Source organism: Amia ocellicauda, chromosome 19 (genome assembly GCF_036373705.1).
Source record: "Amia ocellicauda isolate fAmiCal2 chromosome 19, fAmiCal2.hap1, whole genome shotgun sequence".
In the NCBI taxonomy this organism is placed as follows: Eukaryota; Metazoa; Chordata; class Actinopteri; order Amiiformes; family Amiidae; genus Amia; species Amia ocellicauda.
The window spans coordinates 2,159,723-2,171,186 of NC_089868.1; the positions used below are offsets into that span (position 1 = coordinate 2,159,723).

The 11,464-nt window shown below is 41.8% G+C and overlaps 2 non-coding genes across 2 annotated transcripts; both read right to left on the reverse strand.

Annotated features, from left to right (window-relative positions):
* Positions 1–2,852: 2,852 nt before the first annotated feature.
* Positions 2,853–2,924, reverse strand: trnag-ucc (transfer RNA glycine (anticodon UCC)). Its single transcript has one exon. It is a non-coding gene; the product is annotated as a tRNA-Gly (tRNA).
* A 2,309-nt stretch (positions 2,925–5,233) lies between these two features.
* Positions 5,234–5,305, reverse strand: trnaw-cca (transfer RNA tryptophan (anticodon CCA)). The gene has a single exon. It is a non-coding gene; the product is annotated as a tRNA-Trp (tRNA).
* Positions 5,306–11,464: the final 6,159 nt, after the last annotated feature.

Consider the following 11,464-nt stretch of genomic DNA (forward strand, 5'->3'; position numbering starts at 1 on the left):
AAGGAGCATCCCAAAAACACCAGTAAATGGCGTAGAAATTTTGAAAACATGCACAATTTTCCACGATCTAAGCCCACAGTTTACGTGCAAAATCTAACGTCTGAGATGATGGTATCCATGTAACATTCCCGAAATGGACGCATTTTAAAAGTGCAAGGTAACGGTCTGGTCCATTTATTGTGGGTTTCAAGGTAAAGTACATTGCTGATGGACGTTTCATGGTTAATGCGGATCAGTGGTTTCCTTTATCATTATGCTCTCTAAATTGTTGTGGGTCTGTTGTACACTGTTCAGTACTGTACATCGTGTTTTAATCCTAACTTGATAAAACACTTCGATTCATGGCTTTGTAGCCCCACCAGTGACGTAAAAAACCACTCGGTAAGATCATTAAAACAAAGTATTAAACAAGGCGCAATGCACAAGACAGTCCTTTGCCCTGTGCAGTGCTGCGGGTAAACAACTCGTCTCTAGTGCAATAAACTAAGACCATGTAAACCCGAGAGGGAGAGGGGCATTTAATCTGTGACTCGAGCATATTGTCTCCAGTGAGGTCAATACACGCGTCAGGGATATGTATGCTAAATGTAATGTAAATATGATGGATATAATGTATATTGTGGTGGAGTTTATAAAGATAATGTCAGGGGAACTTTAGTGATGTTCTGTGTTTTCTAAATTCCAAGCAGTGGGACTTTAAGTCATAACTTTGTGAGGAATTTACATGTCTTTATAAATTATATATCATTATAAAGTAATAATCCAGCTCACTTTGCTAGCTAGCCTACTGCCAGTTGCCATCCAAATGATGATAATGATCAGCTAGTAGTTAAGTACTGCAGTAGTTTGCCAGTTGTCAGCTAATGATTTTTCATAGTATTGTATTATTTAAATTCAGTTTTTTGTGCACTATAGTATTTTCAGTATTGAGTATTTTTGGTGTGGATGTTATTTTACCTAAACAGTTTATTAGTTATTGCTCTGATTTCAATATGCATAGTGCACTATTTACATTTGTATTGATTATTACATCAATTTCTTCAACAAGTACAGTGTATGTTAAAGTGCAATACATGTTCTGTGATGTGCATTATTTAAATGTTTGTGTTTATTTTAGTTTTAACTAAACATTCTCTATACGCCATAAACATGGGCACCACTAAAATGTTTTTCATCGAGAGGGGGGATGGTTCTGGGGCTACTATCAAATCTCGCATATGGCCCCCAAATGGCTAGGGCCGGCTCTGGACATCACACATTACATAGGATGGGACTGACGTTGGATGCGACTTTTCGTGACTTAAATCAAGTAACAAGTTACTAGTACACACATAGCCTCTAAGTGTACTGAGTAATGATACTCTCTCTTTCGTTCATTCGTTCCTTAGTATAATTACCTTTAGTAGTAGTAGTACTGGCCACTACTCGGAAGGTAGCGATGCGCACCAGCTTTCTCATAGTTTTGTGTTTTAGATAATGGTTCAATACGGACTCAATCCCCTTTCATGGACATGGCAGGGAACTTGCAGTTAGAACTAAGGAGTCTAATAAGACTTGGTGGTACGCAGAACTGAAGTGCCAAGTGACAGGCTATCACTTTCATTGCACACCGCATTGTCTTCTCGCAGGGAGCGAATTGGGGAAATGTTGGATTTACGGCATCATGTAGAAAGACTGAATGGTTTAGTTACAGAAAAAGATAAAAAAAAGATAGTGACCTTTCTTACTAGCTGAACTAACCTGCATAAAATTAAGAAGATACAGACATTTTCATGCAATTATTTCAAGTTACAGTCTGCTGCTCAGACACAGTTTGGCGCACAGATGCAACTATCATCAACTCAATTATAAACATATATCTAGAGAGACAGAGAGACAGACATGGACTACATATCGTGCACATTGTATGAAATCATGCTGGTATATGTAGGCTTGTAGATGATTGTTAAGAGGCCTATTTGGAAACATACGAAATGAGATATTACCATAATGAAGTCATGATACATGAAGGAAATGTTTTTCATGTTGGCAAAAGTACCCTGTCAAAATGAAAATGAATGAGAGAAGACTAAAACAAAGGGCTCGTCCGGGATTTGAACCCTTTGAATCATACCCCTAGACCAACGAGCCACATAGCACAGGTTTCTGTGAAAACTAGTTAACATCGGTGCCACGTAGAGAGTTGTGCGCTCCTCTATTTGAACACTTTCTCCTTCAAACATTGCATGAGTGTCTGACTGCCGCCATCTAGCGGTGCTGACTGACCGATGGCTCGGGTATCTTGGATGTTGTTAAATGACATAACTGTCCGCCCAAGACACTGATGAACAAGGGTCATAGTTTTCCCTTGTAATAATAACAACAATAGTAATTGGAGTGAATGGAAGTGGCATTTCTATTTCACTTTACTTTAGCCGTCATCGTCGCCAACATTGTTGTTGGTGAGCATGGAGAGGAGTGTATTAGCTTTTAAAGTATATTCAAGCAATGAACACGTCAAATAAATGTAATACCGAATACTTTTGCACGCAAGTGCACATGTATGTTACAGCGCTACTGGGAGCACGGCCCACGTCAAGCAAGAGGGCGCAGTAAAGGTCTGCGAGTCAAGTGTGATGTGGGTATCCTGCAGCAGGGAGAGGAACCTTTGTTTTTCTACAGACGAAGCTGGTGCTGTGGGATACTAGTGTAAGGCCATTTATTCGTCATCTGTTCATGCGCAACGGTTCACCAGAAGTGTGTTAGTGAAAACAGCGGTAAGTGCAGGCTTAGTAGGGTCGCAATAGCTTGAATGGTGTCGAACTCCCCCGAAGCATCACAAGTGTGATGGCGGAAGCCTAGAAAGAAAACGTTGCGTTGGCCGGGAATCGAACCCGGGTCAACTGCTTGGAAGGCAGCTATGCTCACCACTATACCACCAATGCCCAGAAAGTCTCTCATTCCATGACTTTTGATGCATTTCAGATCATTCATCTGACTAGATACATGCGAATAATCACAGCCTACAGTGTAAAGCTTCTGATTACAGACAGGGCGTGTTGAGTGTGCTAAGTAACTTGCTAAATTCACTAACAAACAGTCACTGCTCTTACTACAAAACAGGTGCAAGATATATCATTCTTAGCTAAACAAACCACGTAAACAATCAATGTAACTCTTAACTAAACTAGGAAACGCGAGAGAAAAAGGCGATACTTAGCTGCGGCGACTTGAGCGACTTCTCAGCTGGCTTGCCCGAGTGTCCAGATGCATATGTGGAAATACTTCTATACAATCCATGAACATAGATTCTCGATAGATGAATACTGTTTATTTAAAGGTCAGTTTTTATTTAGCGCATAGTTTATTGAATTTACCCACCAAGGTGGAACACGGACAATGATGTATTTGATTGACAGTGTAACTTGGACTGTTGGAGTAACTTGGACACCCATTGGAATGGAAAAACAAACTCGAGAGAAAAGTGTGTGTGTGTGTGTGTGTGTGTGTGTCACCTGCTGGTAGTGATGCATTTACATAACCTACAGACTATTTGGGCTGATTGTTCCTGGTGTATTAATGAAACTTTTCAAAGCGGTGGCTTACGTAGATGACATCACAGTCATTGTTAAGAATGGCAAGGATGTACCTTACCTTAAATGACTGTCAGAAATGAATTGAGTTTCTTCAGTGGTTAATGGCTTTTACTGGGGGAACTAGGTAGAAAGCAAGCCACTGTCTCTAGCCACATTTTGGACAAATGGACAAAACTAGATGGATTTAAAAATAGACGGATAGACAGTCGGATGGCGTCTGTCTACAATATTTTAAATGATAATAGTATATGTAGTATATGCATGTGCATTATAAACTAATCTTTACATAAAAGGGGTAATACCATAATAAAATGCTGATGAGAGGAGAAGAGATCTTATTCACTGGCCAAATACATGATTTCGACAATTGTCGTACATCTTGACGGCACTTAGCTTTACTTTTCACAATGTATGACTGCACTTACTGTACTTAACTGTATACATTGGAAGTTGTAAAATGTATTATCTTGAATTGCTTTGTTTAATGTAAATTTGAATTTGTAATGTTTGATGCCTTGTACTTAACTGTATTCTTGCACTTATGTTGCAAGTCGCCCTGCATAAGGGCGTCTGCCAAGAAATAAAAATAATAATAATGTGTTTTATACAATGAGAAATTAAGAAAACCGTAAAAGAAAGGCATTTTAAACCAGGACCTCTCGCACTCTAAGAGAGAATCATATCTCGAACAAACTTACATTAGTGACATCTTTACACTAGTGCCACGTAGAAAGCGGTGCGCTCCAACAGCTGGAAACTTTCTCAGTCTCAAGTTCAAGCACCTTGTGTGTGACTGCCATCTAATGTTGCTGACTAATAGCACTATTGGACTAGAGGAGCTGGGGCTGGCAGAAATTCAGCCAGGCTTTTCTACAGGCGCAAACTCAGCTGATGCTGTGTAGGCTACTCCGTGTACGTCAATGAAAGTCTAGTGACTTCAATATACACACCCCGATGCACCCAAAGAGTGATTGTCAAAGTATGAGTGACTCGCTCCACTAGCAGCACCGACCTGCATCTCTCTGTGACACCCGGCGCCTCCGTCTGGATAAGCTGCTGGTAATGCCGAGCACGGCAGCAGATCTTGTACAGTGGAACCCTAATAATATTCCTAATAATATGGCAACATCCTGGGGGGTCGGTGTGCCGCGCCACAGTGCAGCGACCTTAGCGCATCACTAAAAGGCACCTTAGCGAGGCCTCGGAATCGCTCAAACATGAACCGAGAAATGAACATTGAATCCCATCTACTATTATTACCTAGTAGTGTTGATGTTATCTAAAGTATTTCTATACGTTTTTATTAGTGTATGAATTGTGTCGACCAGGGATCAGAAAGTGAGACAGTATTGGGTAGGCGGTAATCGAAAGCACAAGAAATACATAAAAGGGAGCTATACAGCAGGTGAATAAAACACGGATTGTGACAGTCTACTGTTAATAGCCTATAACAAGGCAGATTAAAATATAACAAACGATACGGATTCTTAAAATCAAATATAATTTCAACGTGCAGGAGACCAGACTGACTTTTATGCATCCTCTCGGGTGTAGATGCATGTTACTTAGACTAACAACGTTTGCATTCTAGGATATTAATAACACTCTCCACAGCAGGAATTATTGAGTGATATTACAGGGAATGTAGAGTAAAAGACTGACCCCGACGTGATTTGAACACACAACCTTCTGATCTGGAGTCAGACGCGCTACCGTTGCGCCACGAGGTCCTTAAACTTCAGTTAACACAGGACGTCAAGGAAAAATATTGGGAACTATGGTGATGTTTTGCTAGTGACCATTTAGGTTAATGAATGGGCAACTGAAGCATTGACGTGATGAAGAAGTTAAACAGAATGCTAAAGAGATAGTGACAGTGAGCATGACACAGAACACATGGCATGACGTGAATACCAAGTTAAACTTAAAGCAGAAATTACAGAAAGAAAGAAAAAAAAACGGATACTGCACATGTGTTTGGTCTTTCCTATATCTTTAATATGATATCTCAGTAGTTTAAATTTGATACAGAAATTATTCTGGAATCCCATGAAATGGAAAATACAGTGAATATAAAACTATATTTGCTGTATTTATAACAAATATATTCCGCTTATACACTCACCTAAAGGATTATTAGGAACACCATACTAATACTGTGTTTTACCCCCTTTCGCCTTCAGAACTGCCTTAATTCTACGTGGCATTGATTCAACAAGGTGCTGAAAGCATTCTTTAGAAATGTTGGCCCATATTGATAGGATAGCATCTTGCAGTTGATCGAGATTTGTGGGATGCACATCCAGGGCACGAAGCTCCCGTTCCACCACATCCCAAAGATGCTCAATTGGGTCGAGATCTGGTGACTGTGGGGGCCAGTTTAGTACAGTGAACTCATTGTCATGTTCAAGAAACCAATTTGAAATGATTCGACCTTTGTGACATGGTGCATTATCCTGCTGGAAGTAGCCATCAGAGGATGGGTACATGGTGGTCATAAAGGGATGGACATGCTCAGAAACAATGCTCAGGTAGGCCGTGGCATTTAAACGATGCCCAATTGGCACTAAGGGGCCTAAAGTGTGCCAAGAAAACATCCCCCACACCATTACACCACCACCACCAGCCTGCACAGTGGTAACAAGGCATGATGGATCCATGTTCTCATTCTGTTTACGCCAAATTCTGACTCTACCATCTGAATGTCTCAACAGAAATCGAGACTCATCAGACCAGGCAACATTTTTCCAGTCTTCAACTGTCCAATTTTGGTGAGCTTGTGCAAATTGTAGCCTCTTTTTCCTATCTGTAGTGGAGATGAGTGGTACCCGGTGGGGTCTTCTGCTGTTGTAGCCCATCCGCCTCAAGGTTGTACGTGTTGTGGCTTCACAAATGCCTTGCTGCATACCTCGGTTGTAACGAGTGGTTATTTCAGTCAAAGTTGCTCTTCTATCAGCTTGAATCAGTCGGCCCATTCTCCTCTGACCTCTAGCATCAACAAGGCATTTTCGCCCACAGGACTGCTGCATACTGGATGTTTTTCCCTTTTCACACCATTTTTTGTAAACCCTAGAAATGGTTGTGCGTGAAAATCCCAGTAACTGAGCAGATTGTGAAATACTCAGACCGGCCCGTCTGGCACCAACAACCATGCCACGCTCAAAATTGCTTAAATCACCTTTCTTTCCCATTCAGACATCCAGTTTGGAGTTCAGGAGATTGTCTTGACCAGGACCACACCCCTAAATGCATTGAAGCAACTGCCATGTGATTGGTTGGTTAGATAATTGCATTAATGAGAAATTGAACAGGTGTATCTAATAATCCTTTAGGTGAGTGTATTTGCCTTTACTAATATTGTATTTTATTTTACAATAGGTTTAATATAATAAGGTCCAAATAATAAATGTACATATTTGCACATGCTTGCTTTTGGTGAACAGGTAGAATTGGCCATTGTCTGAAAAAACATGCACTCACCTAGTTATTCACAGTTTAAACAGCGCCAGTGAATATTGGGTTTTAATGTTACAAGAGTGACGATGAAGTTATTGCGTTTAGTTGCTTTAAATAACTACAGTGGTTTGTGGATAACAGGAATATGTGCACATACAGAAAAGTTAAAAGTAACGCTGGGTAAGTACATAATCAAATCAAGTTTCACGAAAGATGATATGCTTCAGATACAACTTAATAGTAAAAATGCATTATGGTAAAGAGTTAATAGCTTTGTTGATAACCTCAACGTATGCTAATCAGTCTCTGTTTCGTGTTTATTATCATAATAATTGTAATTATTATTAGTAGTAGTAGTATTCTACAATAAAACTTGCATAAGTTCGAATTGTGCCGATATGTTTTCTGTACAAGGAAAAGTATATATATTATTAAGTTACACAAGCATTGTAAAGAAACCAACAACATATAGGCACCTGGGTGTGTTCTTCCTACTTGGATAAGTAGGTTAGCCGGCTAAGTTTCAGGATAACTTGGCATTAACTCGGGATTTTCCATTCTCCGTAGCGAGTTTAAAGTTCAGCCAGCTATGTTTCCAGAGCAGCATGTCCAGCATCTCAAACCTGCTCCCTGTCAGGTTAACTTGAAGTTAGATGGCTAACAATCTGACTGTATTTCATCTGCCCAGTTAAATGACAGCTGACTGTGTCCCCCAACAATGACGGCGCCGTTCCTAACAGATCCAGTAGTGATCCAGACCCAGTAGCTTTTCTGCGAGGAATAATTCATAGAGATTATAGATTTAAATTATACAGATTATTTATTTGAGCGTTACAGGTTCGGTCGGAAAGGAATGATTTACGTAGCCGATTAATTAGGACCGCACATCAGTCATTCCGCCCTGGGCCGGCCCTGACCAATTTGATGCCCTAGGCAAGATTTTAGCTGGTCCCCTTGCATCGCAGCCAATTCCACCACCGATCATTGTGTTCATACACTTACACAGAAACTGCATAGCTTCATGTCTTAGATTTTCTTTATTTTTGAAACAAGAAAAAAACACACAAAATAAAAACAGTATGCAAGAAACAAGTGAAAAAACGAATTATGAATACAATATAAATAAGTATTGCACGAAAAACTATATTACCGACACCATAGTGCAAGATGCATAATGTAGCAGTGTTCTACAGCCTTACCGCCTTGCCTTTCTTGCAGCAAACAAGTGACATAAAACGAATTATAAATAAGTGGATGTTTCCTGCAGCACACTTGAAAGAAAAGATATATTTCTCAGAATTATGTTATAGGTAATGGAGGTTGATGAAAGAGTTAAATAGCTGATCGATCAAAAGGTGTGATCGTTGTGGGGCATCGGTAAGAATGCACAATTCTCATTCATTCCAAACAGTGTCCCTTTACTGCATCACTAGCAATGGGCGTTAGCCTATTTTGGTATTTGTTTTGTGTGTTTTTTATTGCTTTTTGTTTTGTTTTATTAATTCACTTTAAACCTCTTATATTATCACATTATTCCCATTAAAATCACGTTTGTTTACTTTGAATGTCCCGCCCCACTTCACGGAAATGCACGAGTTTTATTTACGATTGATTGATTTAAATATACACATGGCTAATCACGCATTCATGAGAGTACCCGCTTATTCGCCAGGTTCTACGAAATTCAATAATTGACCATGAGGAGCACCTGTTAGGCTGGAGATAAAATGCTCCCGGGGTGGAGCTGGGGGGGACGGGATTGCAGAGCAACGGGAACGAAACGTGGAGCCAAAGGCGAACGAAGGACTTGATGGACAAGTAACGGAAAGGGCTAAGAGACCCAGAGGAGAGCTGAGGCGACCTCTGCAACGCTAGCGAGAGTATCCAGAGAAGGGATAGCGTACAGGCTTTTTGAACTACAGTGGTGTTTCAAAGGATAACAACGAGCAACCTGTTTTTTTTTTTTTCAACTCGGCCATTGTTTTCTTGGACTGTACATGGACATTGTAATTTCTTTGTATTGCCAAACCCGGACCAGAGCAGAAGCTGAATTTTTGTCGGAGCCCCTCATTACTTTTTACTAGGACACGTGGACTATTGCCTGCCCCATTCCAGCTCCTGGTGCTGCCGGAGGAGACCAACAAAACCCTCCACGAATGCATTTTTTAGTTTGAACTTTTGTCTTTTTAACATAAAGAGGAAGTCTGATGGATTTTATATTAGAGATTTGTAATCCAGTTAATTGTATACCTGTCTTGTGTGGTCTGTGGTGTGCTCCTGGCTTGAGATTCCCCAATTTAAATAACCTAAATCGAAGGGAGAATTGAGGTAGTAAATGCAAAATGGGCATATTTGGGCAATCGACAACCTCCCAATGGGTCCTAGCGGCTGTAGACAACCGCTAGGTGGTGTAGTCGTGCTTCCATAAGTTTTACCCCCCAGTGGTACTGTATAACTTCCACTCTGTGACACATCCTAGATTTTAATAGCGACAAGATGTGAAGTCATAGTGAAGAGCTTGGGAAGGTGCGGTCACGCCTGCTTCATCAATGACGGGAGCTTTGGGGAGACGGGAGGCAGTCACATTACCTTCCTGAGAGCAGTAACTGCCGAACCAACACACATTACTTGTGTGTGCCAAATACTTCTGTTTTATTAGTACCTAATTTTTCAGCACCAGTATTTAACTTTGCAGATTGTTGGAAAAAAACTGTACAGGTATTCCCTGCTAACACACAACATTGCCAATAACATTGTAGCAATATAATTTATATTGCTACAGCATTGAGGCAATGTGCTAGCAGGGTTGTTGTACTTTGGAATCGGTTCATGCTTCACGATTGGTTAATTGCCTATCTTTTTTTTTGCCTTCATAAACAATTCGTGTATCGACTTTGCTCCCTTTTTCTTGGGATTGTGCGTCTTGTAGGCAGTCCATAGGTTGTCCCTATATTAATTTATTCATGAAATTCCAACCGAAATAGCGACAGTTCTACAGCTATTTCAAACCAGAAGTTTGAATCGCTCCTGATTTCAGGAAAAGGTGTAAATAAAGAACTGTCTCGTTCTGTCCGTCCCTCCCCTCCTCAGCCTTGGATCTCTTCTGTTCTCTGCTCAACCAGTCTGCGCACCACTGAGCACAAGTGGAAGAGATCCAAACTCCCAGCGACCCTCGCACTCTACCACTCTCTACTGCCCACATTCCCCTCCTCGCTCACCTCAGTCTTACTTCCAGTCATTCTTTGAATCCACTGTCCACAACCCCCGCAAGCTTTACTCCACCTTCTCTCTCTTCTCCCCCCTCCTCCCTCATCTCATCTCACCTCATCATTTTGCCTCATTCTTCTACAAGATCACAGACATCCACAAGCTCTTCAACAGTCTCCTCTCCACTCCCACCCTGCCCAAGTCTCCCACCGATCAAGCTTCCATTTCTTCATTCTCTCCTCTCTCAGACTCTGAACTTTCCTCTCTCCTCCTAGGTCACAAACCCATAATATGTCCCCTGGACCCTCTCTCTACTCGCCTCCTGCAAGCGTCTGCTCCATTTCAACTCCCCTTCTTCTCCTCCCTCCTCAACTCCTCACTCCTCTCTGGCTGTTTCCCCTCTTGCATTTAAACAAGCTGCGGTCATCCCACTCCTCAAGAAACCTACCCTTGACCCCACCTCTCCTCAGAGGCACCTGTCTCTGCCCTGTCGCCCTACTCCCCTTCCTCTCAAAGACCCTCGAGCGTGCGGTCCACTGTCAGCTCTCTGCATTCCTTTCCCATCTCTCACTTCTTGATCCTCTGCAATCCGCCTTCCAAACACCGCTCACACCACTGAGACTGCTGTCCTGGCAGTCACTGACTCCCTCAACTGTGCTCGGGCAGCCTCCCTCTCCTCAATCCTCATCCTCCTTGGTCTCTCCGCAACATTTGACACCGTCGATCACTCCATCCTCCTCTCCTGCCTCGCTGACCTTGGAATCTCTGGGACTGCTCTCACTTGTTTCTCCTCCTACCTCAACGACCGGACCTATCAAGTGGCGAGCTTCCTCATCCACCCCTCAACCTCTCCTCACAGGCATAACCCCCGGGTTTAGCTATCCTCCCGATGGGTCACACTTCGGTAACTACCTTTTTTACTTTCATGGGGCCCTGAAATCCTCGCTGCGCCCCTGGTCATGAAAGCTGTAATATCTGGTATCAAAATACATTACTGGCTTTCGGCTTACACACGTCATTTCAACCCACTTGCTCAAGCAGACCGAGTAAACGTTTACTCGAGGTATACGGTCACACAGAAGGAGCATCCCAAGAACACCAGTAAATGGCGTAGAAATTTTGAAAACACGCACAATTTTCCACGATCTAAGCCCACAGTTTACGTGCAAATTCTAATGTCTGAGATGATGGTATCCATGTAACATTCCGGAAATGGACGCATTTTA